Source organism: Pyxicephalus adspersus, chromosome 7 (assembly GCF_032062135.1).
Source record: "Pyxicephalus adspersus chromosome 7, UCB_Pads_2.0, whole genome shotgun sequence".
Taxonomy (NCBI): domain Eukaryota; kingdom Metazoa; phylum Chordata; class Amphibia; order Anura; family Pyxicephalidae; genus Pyxicephalus; species Pyxicephalus adspersus.
The window spans coordinates 31,597,377-31,614,486 of NC_092864.1; positions in this window are offsets into that span (position 1 = coordinate 31,597,377).

Below are 17,110 nucleotides of genomic sequence, written 5' to 3' on the forward strand. Positions count from 1 at the left end.
GTAAAGCACATATTGGCTCCAACTAAAGTCAGCATCCAGATGTGCCAATCGCCGCTCCTCCAGCGTGTTAAACTCACTAATCCTCTGGTTAAACACAGCGATACCTAACACTAGAGGTGCTCGCCTCGATAATCCCGTCTGTCTTTATGAATATAGATCAGGTAACAGCTGGCTCTTTCTGGGGCCGCGGGCAATTAAATTGGTCAGCCATAAATGACATTTCAATTTTCCGAGAAATGGGCTTTGCATGTAACCAGGCACCTGCCGCAGAGCAGAAAACAGATTCAGTGACGGGGGGGGGGGGTGTGGTGGAAGCAACGCCCGCGTCACGCAGTCTTCTCTGCCACGCAGCAAAGAGAACCGGTCACATTTCACTTACCACTAAGTGCTGCAAGAAGAGTCATTTTATTGGTGCCATTAGAAACTTTTTGTAAGTTAGAACCACATGGGAGACTTTTAGTGGATCTTTATGATACCAGCGATGGGCACACATATTGATATGATCACCAAATGCAATTACAAAAAAATGTCACTTACCTTTAACGATGAAAAACCCTCATGCTGTCTACTGTGCTGAGCAAGTCCTGTGCTGTCTTGGCTTCCCTCCTCTTTTTGGCACTCACTGACCCATCCAGCACCACCATCTTTTTTCTCCAGGGTACTTCTTTACTGCACACAAACTGCGCAGGCATGAGATCAGGTAATGTGTCTTCCTCCAAAAAGATAAGAGCGCTTTTTCTTTTACATTACAGGAAAGCTCCTTGATGATGCATGGCCAATCTCTGGCTTGCGCAGAAAAAGCAGCCCGCAGCTTTCTGGGATATATGACGCAAGCTGTCTTTACTGCCGTGGTGGTAAAGACCGAAGAGAAGAGGACCTCCTCAAAAAATTAAAAAAAAAAAATATTAAAAAACACATTTATTTCTATTATATAAATTGACAGCTACCCTTTTGTAATGTTAAAAAAATGATGATAGGTCTGATTTAAGCTGATCAAAAAAAATCAGGAACTCAATTTTGAGAGTTTTCATTTTTGACTTTCCCAATTTGTGGGCCATGGCAGAATTCTGCTGATCGCTTCTGATCAATCAAACATCCAATTGTATGTGGAAGAACCAATCATAATTGAGATTGATAAAATGGTTTGCAGGTTCTCCCAGTGCTTGTGTGGAGGTACTCAGGTTTGGAGGTACTCTGGTTTTCTCCCACATTCCAAAAACATGCAGTTAGGTTAATTGGCTTTCCCCAAAATTTTAATTAGACTGTGTTAGTGACATATGATTATGGTAGGGACATTAGATAAGCTCTTTTGACGAGCAGCTACTGATCTGACTTTGGGCTTTGTAAAGTGCTGCCTAATATGTGGGTGCTATATAAATACTGGATGATAATAATATTAAAGTGTACACCAGGGCAACATAAAACAAGAGATAGGTTTGGTAAAAATCTGGCATGTATAGGTGGTCCTGGACAGGGCTGCCATGGGGGAGGGGGTACTTCTGTACCAGGGCCTGATCAAAAGAGCTCTCCTTTGCATAGCTGGAACTTTTATACATGAAAAGGTGGCGAAATAAGTTTATCTTGTATGGAATGTATAGAAATTTCTGATGGCGGTCCCAATTCTGGAGGATCAATGAATGACCGAGTGGGAATGACTGCTGTACTTTCTGATAGAAATGGATACAGCGGGGTGCTGCTCGCTTGTCCTCCCCTCTCCATATAACACAATGGGAACGTGTGTACAGAGCTTGTTATTAATCTGTCACTTGAAACAATCACAAAAGGTAATTTCGAGCGACAGTGATCTGGCGTCTATCTGACATTTATACGGGGCTTATAAACTGACACCAGGAATTTTTGGGCCCCATACTAGGTAACCTTCCTGGGCAAACCTCCCCATTGTTTAAAAGTTCCAGTTATGCAAAAGTCAAGCTCTTTTGATCTGGGCCTGGTATAGAGGTACCTCTTGCCCCCTTTCCCAATGACTGCCCTATCCCTGGGTTTCAACAATAACAACTGTATAACCATAATTGCACCATAAAGTAAAGGCTGTAATGCTTATATAACAATAAACCCCATTACTATACCCCAGGATATTAATTGAAACAAAGACCGACATGCATGGTCAAAGTCAGAAGAAACCTCACAAGACTGATCAATCTCAATATACAATTATAGAATTGGAAACCAAAAGACAACATAGCCACTTACACTGCTTTTCTCCACTGCAGTTCAGGAAAGACAGGTTGGTCACTGACCTGTCCCCAAAGATATTAGGACATTCAGTAAGCTAATAGGTGGCCACACACCTATCGATATGATTAAATTAAATACTAAATTCATTAAATTGAATGAACTAAACCTCACTGAACTCTGTACACTTATCAGATAATTATTCCTGGGATAATCTGACCCCCAATGTTGCCATGGTGGATTGATGGATGACTGATCAGGAATAAATTCTGTTCATTTCTATGGAGAAGAACACAGTAGGGTGCAGCTCGCTCATCCTCCCCCTCCCCTCTTCAATAAACAGAATGGAGCTGTGTGTACAGTGCTCCTTCATTCATCACAAAAGATCATTTCCAGTGGCAATCATCTGATGTGTGTACAGGGCTTTAGTGAACACTCCACTCTTCGAAATAGTCCAAAATTTTTCCCTTTCTTATCTTTTTTTTCTTTTATATTTTTCATCATAAAATGTAGAATATTGTGGCGTATGTTGCGTCCCTGATGTTTTAATCCATGACAAATTGCTTGTTTCATTCGCTATCAATGTCAAAATCAATTGCAAATTGCAATATACAGCTGGTTTATGGTGCTGCTCTCTGTCTTTGCTGTGCAGGGGGTTACAGGAAGCCAATATAAAAGCTGATTCAGATATTTTTTTGGACTTAATGCATCATTGCTATTTTCTTTTCTGGAAGAAGAAATAAAACATCACACATCATTACATTTTCTCTGACATAGAAGGGTGTCCCTGTTCAGATCTTGGCCAGGACACTGCCTGCCACTGACACTTCTTGGAATTAGGGCAAATCTGTCCCTTATAATGTGTCCTGCTTATCTAACATGTGCTGTCCTCACTATGTGGAAGGAAGTCGGTCAATGACAGAGCACCAGGCATGTTTTATAATGACATTAAGCTGTGTTATGGCAAATTAGGATTTCATTTACAGTGCAGATAAGAGGAATGTCACATGTGGAAGGTGTTTGGTAATCAGCAGACATACAATAGTGACAGGGAAGGGTTGTGTGTCATGGAGAAGCACACAGGCGCCAGTCCTAATGAACTGTGCCACAATATGGGTGTTCATAACATCTTATTTATCTAGGATTTGATACAGGCGTATCTACAGGGCATACATATGGCCGCTTATCAGCTGTTCCAGGTTATAGTTAGTGATACACCAAAGGCTTCTAGGTCAGAAGAGAGCGGAGTGCCCCTATACACATAACTACAAAACAAAGCATTTTGTATTGGGATTTACTATAATTGAAGATATTCTATCCTAAAAAAGAATAATTGGCAAGAGTGAAAGTTCATTTTTAAGAGCCTGTGCACACTGGGCCAGTGTTTCTCATCCTTTTTTTAACATTTAGAACCAACATATCACACAGCACTATTTAAATAATAGGGGTTGCGGATGATAAACCTGCATACTTGATAAGTACAAACAATAATGCACAAAGAGAAAAGGACACTGGCCAACAGAGCTTACAATCTTACAGCCTTTTCTGACCTTTTTAACATGAGAGGGGACTCTTGAAATAACTTTCAGGCCTTCAAAATATTGTTACTATATCCACAGCTCACAGTACATTAGCATGGTGGTCAGTGGGAATATTTCTTCTTACATTGCTGGCCATTGGGTAGAATGTCACCCTTACAGATAGCCAAAAAGATCATTGGGGTCACCTCAACTTACCAAGAAGCACAAATTGCTCATTTCTCAAGGAAGCCCTACAACCTCTGGAGGTTTAATAATATAAATAGGAAGGTAAGTCATTTGAATGGGCTGCCCAGTGCAACAGAATGCACAGAAAATGTGTGTGTACCGCGGTCCAGGATGATATTTGGCATTGATCAGCTACTTGCCTGGCCAAATAATCTATACAGAAAGGTATTCTTTCATTTTATTCCCTGCAAGGTTTGTAGTATTCATGATTGCAGATAGAGATTATGGACCTGGTATCAGTCTCTTACAATACCTTGTACAGCAGCACTGGGAGAGGTAAAGGCAGGGAGCCAAAGAAGTTCGCTGTATGAAGATTTGCTGACAAAGAACAAAGTGAGAAAAGGAAAGAGCAGAGTGAGCAGAAGGAAGTCCTTATTAGTTTCCAGCTGCTCTGTCAGTGAGCAGTCAGCATGCTGGGTGATTTAAATTTGTGTAATACTCACTGATCATGTAGCATCTAATCTTGCACATGAGCAGAACAAGATTAGGCCCTGCCATTATACTGTGTAGAATTCAGCAGCAGAATTCAGCAGTCAGGGATAGTGACATACCTATCCCAGGAGGCCGCGGGAGTCTTTCCTACCACAATGAAAACCTAGAAGTGGAAGGGAACACAAGTGAAAATACTAAAAATAAGTACTAGCTACAAAAATTTCATGGAATTTGTAATCAAGATTTATTTTTATACAATAGAATATTAATATTATTAAACTTTATTTATATAGCGCCAACATATTACGTAGTGCTGTACATTAAATAGGGTTTGCAAATAAGAGACAGATACAAACAACGGCAGAGAAAAATTAGATGACCCTGCCCAATCTTAGATGTATCCATTTTGAGTAAAGGAAAATGAATTGTGTGAATAAAAGTGTGAATAGGAAACAAACCTCTGGTGACGTACAGAGAGAGACCACGCCCATCCTGATCTCCTGCAAGTGGTAAGGTCACCTGCAGTTATTGTCGCTTTGCAGGAACAAAGATTTAGTGTTCGCCTTGTTTTTACATAGTGCCTTTATCAGTTCCGTATTTCAGTTCTCCATAAATAATGTATATTATCCACCTATAAACCTGCCGGAGATAACATTAAGCAGCATGCAAATCACATTGTGTCATTTCTTCCCAGATACCAACAGGAAAAACAGAAAACCCACAGAGAATCTAATGTGATATTTATCACTAAAAATAAAGAATGGTCAAAAAACGACGCAACCGATCGCAGAGCTCAGCAGATCGCTGTACTTACTAAAGATGAGATCATTTTAGGATCACATGCTCACTGGCGCAGTTGTCTGAATGTTTGATTTCTAATGGCAATCATACACAGGATGACAAATGATTGTCAGAACAATTCAGAATGGATCAGAAAAAATGTCAGCTTTTGATGCTGCTTTTTAATGTGTAATATGTAATTGCTGATTTTGGATGACAGTTATCTAGCAATATGTAGGTAACTTTATTAAAATTTTGTTTTATTCATTTACATAGCACTGACATCTGTAGCACCGTACAAAATAAACTGAAAAGTTCATGTCATTTATTGACCCTTCAGAGGAGCTCACAATCTAATGTTCATACATACTGTCGCTTATGTATGCCGCTTAACATATCAGTATGATTATAGAAAGGAAACCGGAGGCTCTATAGGAAAACTGGGAACATGCAAACTTTATGCAATGCCAGGGATCGAACCTGCAACTCTGCAAGGCAATAATCCTAGTCAACAATTGACTTACAGTAACCTGAAATATTGTTCCTGATTAACCTGGATCAAAATGAATGATTAGATTCCTTTCAGTGGTATAGATAATAAAGTATACATTGAGCCAAAGCCAGCTTTTGTATTAATTTCCATTTTCCCTGTCCTGTTGCATATCTCCCATCCTATTGTGTGATACTTCCTCTACCTCCTAGATTGTAAGCTCTTTGGGGCAGGGTCTTTTCTTCTTCCTTTATCACTCTCTGTCAGTCATTTGCAAACCCTATTTATTGTACAGCGCTGTGTAATATGTTGGTGCTATAAACTATAATAATAATAATATATGACAATGTAGCAGATAGTAAATGCAAAACTCCACAGAAATGAGTGTAACTGCACCTCACAACCTTTCTTTTCCTATTAGTTTTTATTTAGATTAGTTAGATTGAACATAGAGAATATGTAAGACACCCCCAGTGCCCTCCCTTCCTCAGTGGTCCACTAGAATGGATATACTGGGACCACACAGGACATTTACAAGAACTAGGACCACACAAGGGAGTTCACCACCCCTTCTGGTGTAGTAAACACTTCTTACCCTCAGCAATGACCCCCCCCCCCCCCCCCTTCAGTATAAACTTTAGCACTCCCCACCCAAAAAAAAACAAGAAATTATCTTGAATCTGAGCTCATTCCTTGGGGTCTGACTTTGCGAGCTTTAATAAATCAGGCCCATTGGGTTTAGGGCCTGTTCCCACTTTGGCAATACACTGCATTTTCAAAAACTTAGGATTTTTCCATTAACATTGGTGTGCACTGCTTTAGTGCAACCTATTCATGTAATGGCCTGTTCAATACTGCACCGACAATCATGCATGTTGTGCTATGCATTTCCTTATTGAAATCTATGCATTATTGCACCACTTTAGTTGGAACAAGCCCAGATTATTTTTTGCTCTTTTATTCTTCATAGTCAATATAATTGCAAGTTTGTGAAGTATAGGATCTTTGTGATAAATGGCGTTTGTCTTTTCCATCCCAGAATGTTGCTATTTCAGCAATAGGCTGGAATAGTAATGGTTCTATTGTGGTATCGTTCTACTGGGTTCAATGGGGAGATAAGGAGAGGAAAGAAAACAAACAAAGAGACAATATGGTGGAAAAGGAATGGCCTTACTCAGTTTGTTATAGTGTATTTTAAGCACACCAACATTTGAATACAGTATGGGGGTTTTGTAGAACCTACCAAAACCCCAGCTTGGGATCCAATCATGGCACCACAAACAGTGATGTTGAACAGCTGATACAATGATCACAAGTGACGGCACTAAAATCATCACTATTAATGAGCTGGTAGAGCATGTGAAGGGCAGCATCACACACCAAACATCATGCACTTGTTTCATATACAGGATCTGCGTCCTGGAGTCGCTCGACAAACAGCAAACAAATAATAAAACTTAGGATGAGCTGGATTGGAGCAGGTGATAGGAGAGGAGATAAGAGATGTCACCATCTGTTTCCGTTCTCTGTTTTCCAGCAACGTGGCCATTCCCTCTAAATCATTATCTTCTATTGGAGCAGCAATTAGCCCTGAGCAGCAAAGAAGCCGCAGGGTCATGGACGTGTCATCCCACCACTGGGAGTGGGCATATAGGAACCAATATACTGTACTGAGATTTAGTACACAAGTGATGTTAGCAGTCATTTAGCATTGATTGTTAATGATTGCAGCGTTTATGTATGTCAGGACAAAAAATATATATTTTTAGTGCATTTTTGCAAAACATGTACTTTTGCCCATGTTTTATGCCTAAAAATGCCGCCAGTATAGAAAAATACCCAGAAATCCAGGGAGCTACTAACTTCCCGTATGGGCTGACAACACAATGCTCAATACTAGGCAGCAGAGCCAAGACAATGACACCACTTTCAAGTCAAGGAATTGGTGTCAACCCTGCAACTGCTGCTTGTTGATTGGACAATAATGCCATCAAAAGTCATCAGCTCAGTTCACTCCATTCTGAACTGGCCCATCAGAGTATGCAAGAATCAACTGGTGGGTCCCTAACCTACATTTACAGTGCTGCCAGCTCAATTGCAGAGGTTACCCAGACCCTCTGTGCCCATGGCCCACCCAATTCTGTAAATCTTTGCTGGTATGGCCTCTTCAGACATCAAATGCCTACAAAACCACCCTCACTTTTAGGGAATTGTCCGCCAGGTGCCTGGCTTTTACCAATAGCCCTATCGACCTGCAAGATAGTGCATTTTGTATCTGGGTCCCCTGGACATCCGTTGGGCTCCAGGCTTGTGAATAACCAGAACAAAATTAATTTGACAGGACAACCAACTACATGTAGGTCAATTACTGACAACTGATCTGTAGAGGGTGCATAAGTGTTCTTCTGTGAATATGCTCTGGACATTTTGAAACTCATGGGTATAGTGCACCACCATGTATTAAACATTTACATATGGTATTTGGTCCAGAGATTAATGATGGTTTTACAGACCAGTCTCGGTGACTCTGTGCTGCATTTGATATCTAAAAGGGATTGGTTTCTTTGGTCTGTATGCTCTAGCGGAGAGAAAAGAGAGGTGTGGAGATATAAGTAAGTCAGCAAAAAATCATAAATATAAAACCAAGCTGTTGAACTGTATCTATTATTGTAGGCATGAATTGATCCTGATGAAGCGGATCTAGTTCTGAGAAACGCGTCGAACTTGAATTCATAGACCTACCTACAAAAATAACAGACCAAATTTGTTGAAAACCATTCTTAATGTTATTCTTAATATTTTATGTGCTTGTTTGAATAAATTGTTAAACTGTTGTTTGTTTAAAAAAACTTTGTTTAAAAAAATGTTATATGCGGTTAAAGTCCTGGGGTGAATGACCTACCCAGTATGACAATTTTATGTTGAAACTAAGGATGTGGCATACGTGAAATCTTTCGGATGATTTGGGAGAAATTGTCTGATAAAAATATTTGAATAATATATATATATATATATATATATATATTTATATCATGATAAATATGATTTTACTTATAGGTTGTTGGTACTGAGAGCAGCATGAGATTACTTTTATATAGTATAGTCAGGCAAATTAGTGCAGGTTGGGTGTTCATGCCACAACCTTATAACAATATTTTATTGTGCAAGCTGTCTCTAATATTTGCATAGTAGAACTGGACTACAGGAAGAGGCGACTACACTGCTTCTTGAAAATCCAATAACATTTGTATATGGATGTAGAAAAAGCTGCAGCTGGTTTACCACGATGAAAAAAAAGTCTGTTGAATAATCGTTAGTCTAAGTTGAGGTTGAGAAAATAGTCAACCCACCCTGAAGATTTTAGCCCGAGTTATAAAGCTGGCTGATGTGTTGGATTCTGTTTTGCACTTTGTAGGAGTCTCATACACATACTGGTATTTTCCTATAAAACTAAACAGGGATCAAAGTAGAAGAAGCCCTAGCCAGCCTCCCATCTCTTCTATAAGGATTCCACCAGGCACATGGTCACCCTATCTGTATTACTTGTATAGCTCCATCAATAAATGCCTAAAAGTCCATCCTCACTTGTGAGATGTAAGCCAGGTGTCCAGCATTGACCAATAGTGCTATCCCTTTGGTTTACTGCAGGAGTTTGTATGTGTTGTATGTGTTGCATGTCTTGTATATGGGCCCCCTGGACATCCATCGGGCCCTGGGCTCCTGCCTAGGTTTTCTTGTGAATAACCAGCACAAAAATAAAATGGTAAAGGTGCGTACACACTTCCAATTTTTATCGTTCCAATCGAACGACGAACGATCGATTGGGCAAAAAATCGTTCGTAAAAAAGTAACCAACGACGCCGACGAACGAGGAAAGTCGCTGGAAACGAACGACCGGACCGGCGGATCGGATTGGGCGACGATCGTTGAACATCGTTCGTGTGTACGGTCGTTCGTTGATCGTCCATGTTCAGAGCATGCGTGATGAACGAACGTCCGTTCACTTTCCTGTCGTGCACATAGTTCCTCTATCGCTTAAACGATCGTATCTATTGTGTGTACAATATCTACGAACGATCGTGTCGTTACCTCTATGTGCAGTATCGGTGCTATACGATCGTTCATATATATCGTGCAGGAACGTTCGTCGTTCGTTTTCCGACGATAATAATTGGAAGTGTGTACGTAGCTTTAGTCAACCACTGACAAAACAGTCTATCAAGGGTGTATAAGTGTTCTAACAGGCACAGGACATCTTGACATGTGTGGTTTAAAGTGCGCCATAGGGCACAGATGTGAACACCTTGGAGTGTTGTGCTGTCAAAAATAATATATGGATTTTTGAAGCACGTTGAATACAGGTACTGCACTTTAATGTTAATGTGTGTGTGTTAACATGTGCAAAAGTCTTATTGGACCCTTAAAAGCACTTTAAAAAAAAAACCTAAGCTAATCAAACGGCACTGCTATCAATATTCAAATATTGACTTTTTCTTAAAAGTCGACATCTAAGGTCATCTCCAACTTCCTGGCAGCTGATGTCTGCAGACAGCAGTGACATGAGATTGTCACTGGAAGGGCAAAGGTGTTTTTGACATTTGTGTTGTGATTGATAACATGGACCTTCTGTTTGCTGCATCCAATATAGCGGAACCTTTGGGGGAAATAAATGGATTTTGGGGGTCAGACAGGAACAGAGTATTTGTCAGCTATTTAAAAGTTTATAACTTGAATACTTTATATTTGGCAATGGTTTCTCTAAACATTGGCAACGGAAAAGGTTGCTTTAAATAAACATTCTTAAGCATGTTACCCGGAATATTAGCCAACCCACGCATTTGTCATGGGTTACAAGAAAATTTACGATCCAATTAGTAATCTGAAATATTAGTACAGGTTGCAGAATTGCAAGGACTCTTAGAGTACGACACAGGGGCAGGTCCTCTTTAATGCACACCAAATGCATTTGTACCCAACCTGTACATGTGGCCAGGGAATATTTTGAATGGGCAAATATGAAGCAGGGGCCCCAGATGCACAGAATTCCAGCTCTTTGTACCCCCTACCATTCTCTTAATTGGAATTTTAAATACTATTGGGACCCTAGGCAATTTCCCCGTTTGCCCTGCCCTAATTCTGGCCCTCCGGTACCTAATGTGTCCGTGGTGAAAATTTTCCTAGCCTAGGTGCTTATTTACCGACTGTGAAGGAGAATATTATTTAACCTTTATGATTTCTTTTACTTATTTTATTTTTATTTTTACTTGTATAGTTATCACAATATATATATATATATTGCGGTGCCAGTATTTGTAAAAGGGGCAGTGGGGGGCGCTACTGTGATCTCCAGCAGTTTCTTGTAATGTGTTCTCAGGTTCTGACTTTTGTAGCAGATCCCTATTCTACCAACAGGTTTTATGTCTGCAATCTTTAACCATCTTTTGCAGCATGACCACAGTCTCAGTCTCTAGGACAGGCAGCCTGTACAGGGCTGGATTTTGGGAGCATTAATACTGATGGTTGGGAGGATCGCCTCAGAGCTTCACATTTGCTTGTTACTAAATAGGTAAATACACATTCTCCATAAACAGAGCACCATACTGTACAGCACAAACACACACAGCAAACACACAGTGCAAACAGGCAGGGTTGAATAAGCAGGATATGTGAATGAAACCCCACACAACTCATCATTTTATCCCGGACATAATATTTCCTTTCTCATGCAATGGACACACATTAATTGATGAATACATTATAATTGAATACAATGTTACAGATATTCCATTGTGTTTGGGATCACTTTATTGTCATTGGCCTTGCAGGCAATTCTCAGTGTTTATTGAGTCTACTAGAAAGGTGAAAGTCAGATTTGATTAACAGAATTTAGTTGGTAATGGTGAACTCATATTGGCTATTAACACTATCAAAGGAAAAACTAGTGATTATATAGGATTACATAGAAAAAAAAAAGATTCTTGGTTATGCCACACATCCCTGAAAATGATCAGCGATTGTACATCCCCAGTGATTTCAGGGAAAAAATCTAATGAAACCACACAATCACTTCAATGTTTCCCAAATTGTGGCAAAATTTTTATTTTGTTGGGCTGAACAATGGGATTTCACAGTATACGGACATAATCTCCCTATGTCTGTTGCGGATTGTTCACACTGCTAGTCCCTTGGCTTCTGTGAATGATGCTGCGGCATGCAGTGTGGGACCCCATTAAGAAGCCATAGTGGTGGTTGAGAGCATTTGGCCAAGACCCATCACAACTCCTCAGTGGGCCGCAGTAAATTGGTGGCTGACAAGTTGTCAGCCTGCCCAGAAGCCTTTCTATTAAGTACCAATTAGAAAAACCCCTAGCCTATCCTTTCCCCTGTACTCTGACTCAAGTAAAGCAAACCTGGTATGGGTTGCCATTGATAACCTTTCCTAAAATTGCCCATTGCCAGTTTGTTATGGTGATGGTCTGGTTTTAGTACTTGCTAAATCACTGAAAGGAACTAATCTGCAGTCTAAGAAAGCCAGAAAAAAGTCATAGGTTCTTAATTGCATACCTGTTCTGAATTTTCAAAGCCACAATATTAGCATGACAGCCAAACAATGAAAAGACCACCAAAGGCAGCCTCCATATTGGACAGGTTGTACATGGACAAAAAGATCCATCTGCAAGAATGAAGAGTGATTGTATTTCTGCAACCCACCAATGTTTTCTATGCCACATTCAACAGAAGGAAGCAGTACCAGTTATCAGCATCTGGATCAGGCACTGTAAATCAACTTAAACCAATGGTCAGAAGCCCCTTATGGTAGCTAATATGAAGGTCTGTCCTGGGTCAGCGACTACGGAAGTGCCAGGACCAGAGATAGCCAGTTAACTAAAAATTTTAGAATAAGCTATAAATGTATATATTTGTCTCAGACTTTCCTTCAAAAGAGAAGAAGCTTCATGAACATATAAATAACCATCAAAAGGTTCAAACAAGACTGAGATATATAAATGTATGGGATACTAGTGTACAATCATTAAAATGCCAAGATTAGAGGATGGTATAGAAAAGTGTTTCAGTAATATGTATTCGTTAAAAAAAACAGTAAAGCATTGGACAGCTGGGACAAATGGAAAAGTTGTAGCATGAACAGTAAAATATATAGTGAGTGATAAGCTGTAGTTGATGTGGAGTATAAGGACTAGTAGTATAGACAGAATAAGAAACCATTATTTAGGTGTCCAAATATAATTCATTAGTTATCAGAAATATTCAGGCATTAAAGAATGAAAGAATGGATATAGGAGTATGGTGAAACTGAGAATTTAGTTGTGAGTATTAACAAATTACTCGGGAATAAAAAGAATCAAAAGTGGAAAAGTCGTAAGGACTGTTAGGATTATGGTGACCGTGTAAGGAGTATTAGGAGTAGGTAGTGAAAGATAAATTCAGAGTTAGGAGTAATAATTAGCACTGGAATTATAGTACAAAGTATTAGGGGTGTGGTATGAGGAAGCTGTAGCGTGAACATTGAACTGAGTAGTAAATCCCAGGAATTGTATGTTGTGGATAAAGGAGAAGTAGAACCATTGTCAATACACAAAGACCATACTGACCACCACCGGTCTTCAGAATAATATTATATCCCACAATATTGTCCCGGCAATACTAGAATAGAGGACCATAGCAGGTGCTTGGGGAGTGGAAGTCAGTAATGAGTGCTGGGGTAGTAAAGGACCATAGGAAAATTAGGTGGCCAGGGGAACTGGGGGCAATAGATTTGGACCAGTATTTGGACCAGCAAATGAGCAAATTTGTGAGCGTAGAGCATTGGTTGGGGAGTAAGAAAGCTGGGGGCTGTGGATGATTGCTAAGATAGAAGAGGTCAGAAAATGACTCCTGAGGTGACTGAGGACAGTAGATAAGTGATAGCAGACATATACTGTGGAAAACTGAGAAGTGTAGATGGATGGTGAGGGAGCAAAAGGTTGGGAGAAGGGTGCCGGACACAATGGATGGGAGCTAAGAACAGTAGGTAAATATTAGGGAAGTCAGGGAATGGAGACAGTGTGCATTGGGGACCTAGGTGTAGCTGATAGGTGCAAGTGGCAATAGATGGGTGCTGGGGGAGCTGGTGGCAGTAGATGTGGTTTGGACACCATAAAAAGTACATCAACTCTAAAAGAGCTGGGTGCAATAGATGAGAGCTTAGTAAGCTTGGGGCAGTAAATCTATTTAGGGCACTACAAACCTTAATGCTGAAAAGCCTGGACCAGTAAAAGTGCTCTTGAGCTGGAAACAATAGATAGGTAATCTGTGAGCTGGGGCAATGGATGGGTGCTGGGGCCAATGGATGAGTGATAGGGAAGCTGGTGCCAGTAGATATGATTGGGACATTACAGACAGTTAATGCATTCTGAAAGAGCTGGGGGCAATACATGAGAGACCAGTAGGCATGGGGATAGAGACAGTACAAACATTAATGCTGAAAAAGCCAGGTCCAGTAGAGTGATCTTGAGCTGGAAACACTAGATGGGCAATATATGAATGCTGTGGGAGCTTGGATCAGAAAATGAGTACCAGAATAGTAGAGGACAAGAAAATGTGATGATAGAACACAGCAGACAACAAAGTGCCAGTAGGTTGGGCAGTAGCTTGACATTGTGGAGTGGAACTGTGAAGAGGGGGTATCTGGGCACTTTTTTTTTGGGGGGGGGGGAGAATTGTGTTTAAGTCCCTGGAAAACAGAGGTATATGGTGAGAGCAGAATGGAGCAGTTGTATACTGGAGTGTCTGAGGCAATGAGAAACAAATTATGTTACATGAATAGAGAAATAGGAAGGGGGTACAGGGGTAATAGATGAGTTCTAGATATAAGGGGTGTTGGGTACTAGTAGAGCTTAGGCAGTAACTGGTGGGGTCCAGGAGACTGCTACAGAGGAATGACACCACGTGGCTGTTGAACAATTAGGAAACGGTAGGGAGTGATCAGAAGTGCAGGGAAGAATAAGAAAAGAACATTTGATTTGCAGAGGGGTGCTGAGTATCCCCATAAATCATTTCCAGGGACACATATCTTCTGCAGCCATGGTCCGACCAGAACTCAGTCCTATTACAACCTCCGCCCTCCATATACCATGCAGTCAGTGAATACCGGACCCGATCCCGGCTCTGTAGGCTGGGCGCTGACAAGCTTGCACTGTCCCGGCTCCGGTCTCCGCCGTCTGGCTGCACCTGCATAACGCGAGCCGAACGAACAAAACGTCGTATCAGCATTGCGCGTCGGGCTCGACGTCACACAAGTACAGAAGGACGAATCTCCCCGGGTCGGCGCCTGCAAACAACACAAATGGTGAAACCCCCAATAAAACAGGAGTGGTGAAAAGCTACACACAACACAGCACACAATGCACAACTTCCCTGGTCTGTGGAACCACAAGTCCCAGCTGCCACAGGTTGCTGTTGGAAGAGGAAGGAAGCTGCAAACCCCAAAGATAAGTGAGAGAATTGTGTCACATATGTAGAAGCTGAGAAATCTGCAGCGATCAGGAAGAGATATTAAACACAGAACATATTGTGAGCACTGATAGGGAGCCTTTATATCAGTGCTGACATGCTGCAACCGACTACAGAGCAGCCATGGCCAGGAAACTAAATGCATAAAGAATTAAATGCATGTGTGTATTCAGCCTTGCTGTGACAGGTAAGTGCCCAGGTAAGTAACCTTCCCCAATGCTGGCCCCATGAGTCCTCAAAAAAGTTCCCAGCCAAGTTACACATGCATCAGCTTTCCCTAAAAAAGTACCCAGTTCAGTGGCATCTACCTATGTTTGCCCCCATAAGAATAGCTTAAGTACCCAGATAAAAGCCCCGTCCGCCCAGCATGTAGTCACATCAGCACATCCTAATAGGAGTTCCCCAAAAAGTGCCCAGGTAAGTGGCATCTACATTGGTGTAAAATGTACATTAGTACCCAGAAAAATGCCCAGGTAACTTACCTTTACATCAGTCCCCCCCATAAGGATTCATAACTTCTCACCTGCCCAAATACTTAAAACCTGTGCCACTGTTGCAAAAAAAAAAAAAAAAAAAAAAAAAACAACAATTACTTGCATGTAGGTAAGTTATGTCAGATAAGTGCCCCCCATTTGCCCACAGCACACGCGAGTATTATCTTATATAAAATGCCAACATTTATTTTAGTAAGAATGACTTGGGTGCCAAGTTAAAATTAAAAAAAAAATTAAAAATTAAAAAAAAAAAATAAAACGTTGCTGCATTCAAATTAAGTGAGGACACCTGAAAGCCAAGTATTAAAAGATATTTACACCTCTATAACATGGATAGTGGTTCAGGGTCACCTGTACCCAGGTCACCTGGTGGTTTGGGATCACCTGGCAGCCCCTTTCAGGATGGGTTAAGAACCACCTGTAACATTGAGCTCCAGGTACACACAACCAGTGTCTTCAGCAGACAGGTAAGTAACACCTGAAGTGCAGGTAGCTGTTGCAGGCTGGTGACTCTTCTTCAAATGTGGCCACAGGTGAGAAGCTTCTTGCAGAAAAGCACCTGTGCCCCACTCTGTGCAACCCGGCTGCGGTGACACGTTGGCAGGAGCGCGTCCGGTGCAAGCAGCTGTCTGGCAGCTTCTGGAAAGTGGTGGAGTGAAGCCAGGCACCCCATGCTTTATATATCCCTCCCCCAACCAGTCGGAGCTTCCTAATTTATCAGAGGACAAGAAAGCATCCATATGGACGCTCAGGTATATACATACATACATGCACCGCAGCAGCGACGCATGTCCGCAAAGAGGATATTGCTTTTTTTTTTGGTGTAAATGGAGAAGGGCCCTTCTAAGCACACCTGTCACTTAGGTGCGTCGTTCCAGAGCAAATATTGACACAACACGATTAAATGCATATAAATACATATGCATTTTCATTATTATTATTTACCTGGACTGGTTGAAAGGGGGGGGGGGGGGGGTGTCGGGGGCGGGCGAAGGTGGAGCCCACATTGGGCGAGCGTTCCTATCTGGCAAATTCAATTTTTTTTATTCAAAGTAGCCGTGGCCTTTTGTTAATGGAAACCTGATGGGACGCAAAAAAAAAAAAAGTGATGGGGGAGGTAAATCATGGATTTATTAACCTGTATTGAATCAACACCAGCTGCTGCTTTCCACCCACCTGAAATTGCTCATTTGCACACATTTCTTTGGGGGGGGGCAGAGGTGAATGGAAAAGATGGAGGTTGCTAGGCAAGGCAGCAACTGATGGGGTATTTTAAGGGAATTACAACAGCACCAGGCTGCCCCGCACCACCATAAACAGACATCGCCAATGGGCTTTTTTTTTTTAGTGTTCGCATTATTGCTGGCCGCCATCTGCGCAGCGATTGAATCACCTAGATTAACCAATTCGTTACTAGACACCAGGCGAGGTGAAGCAGATTG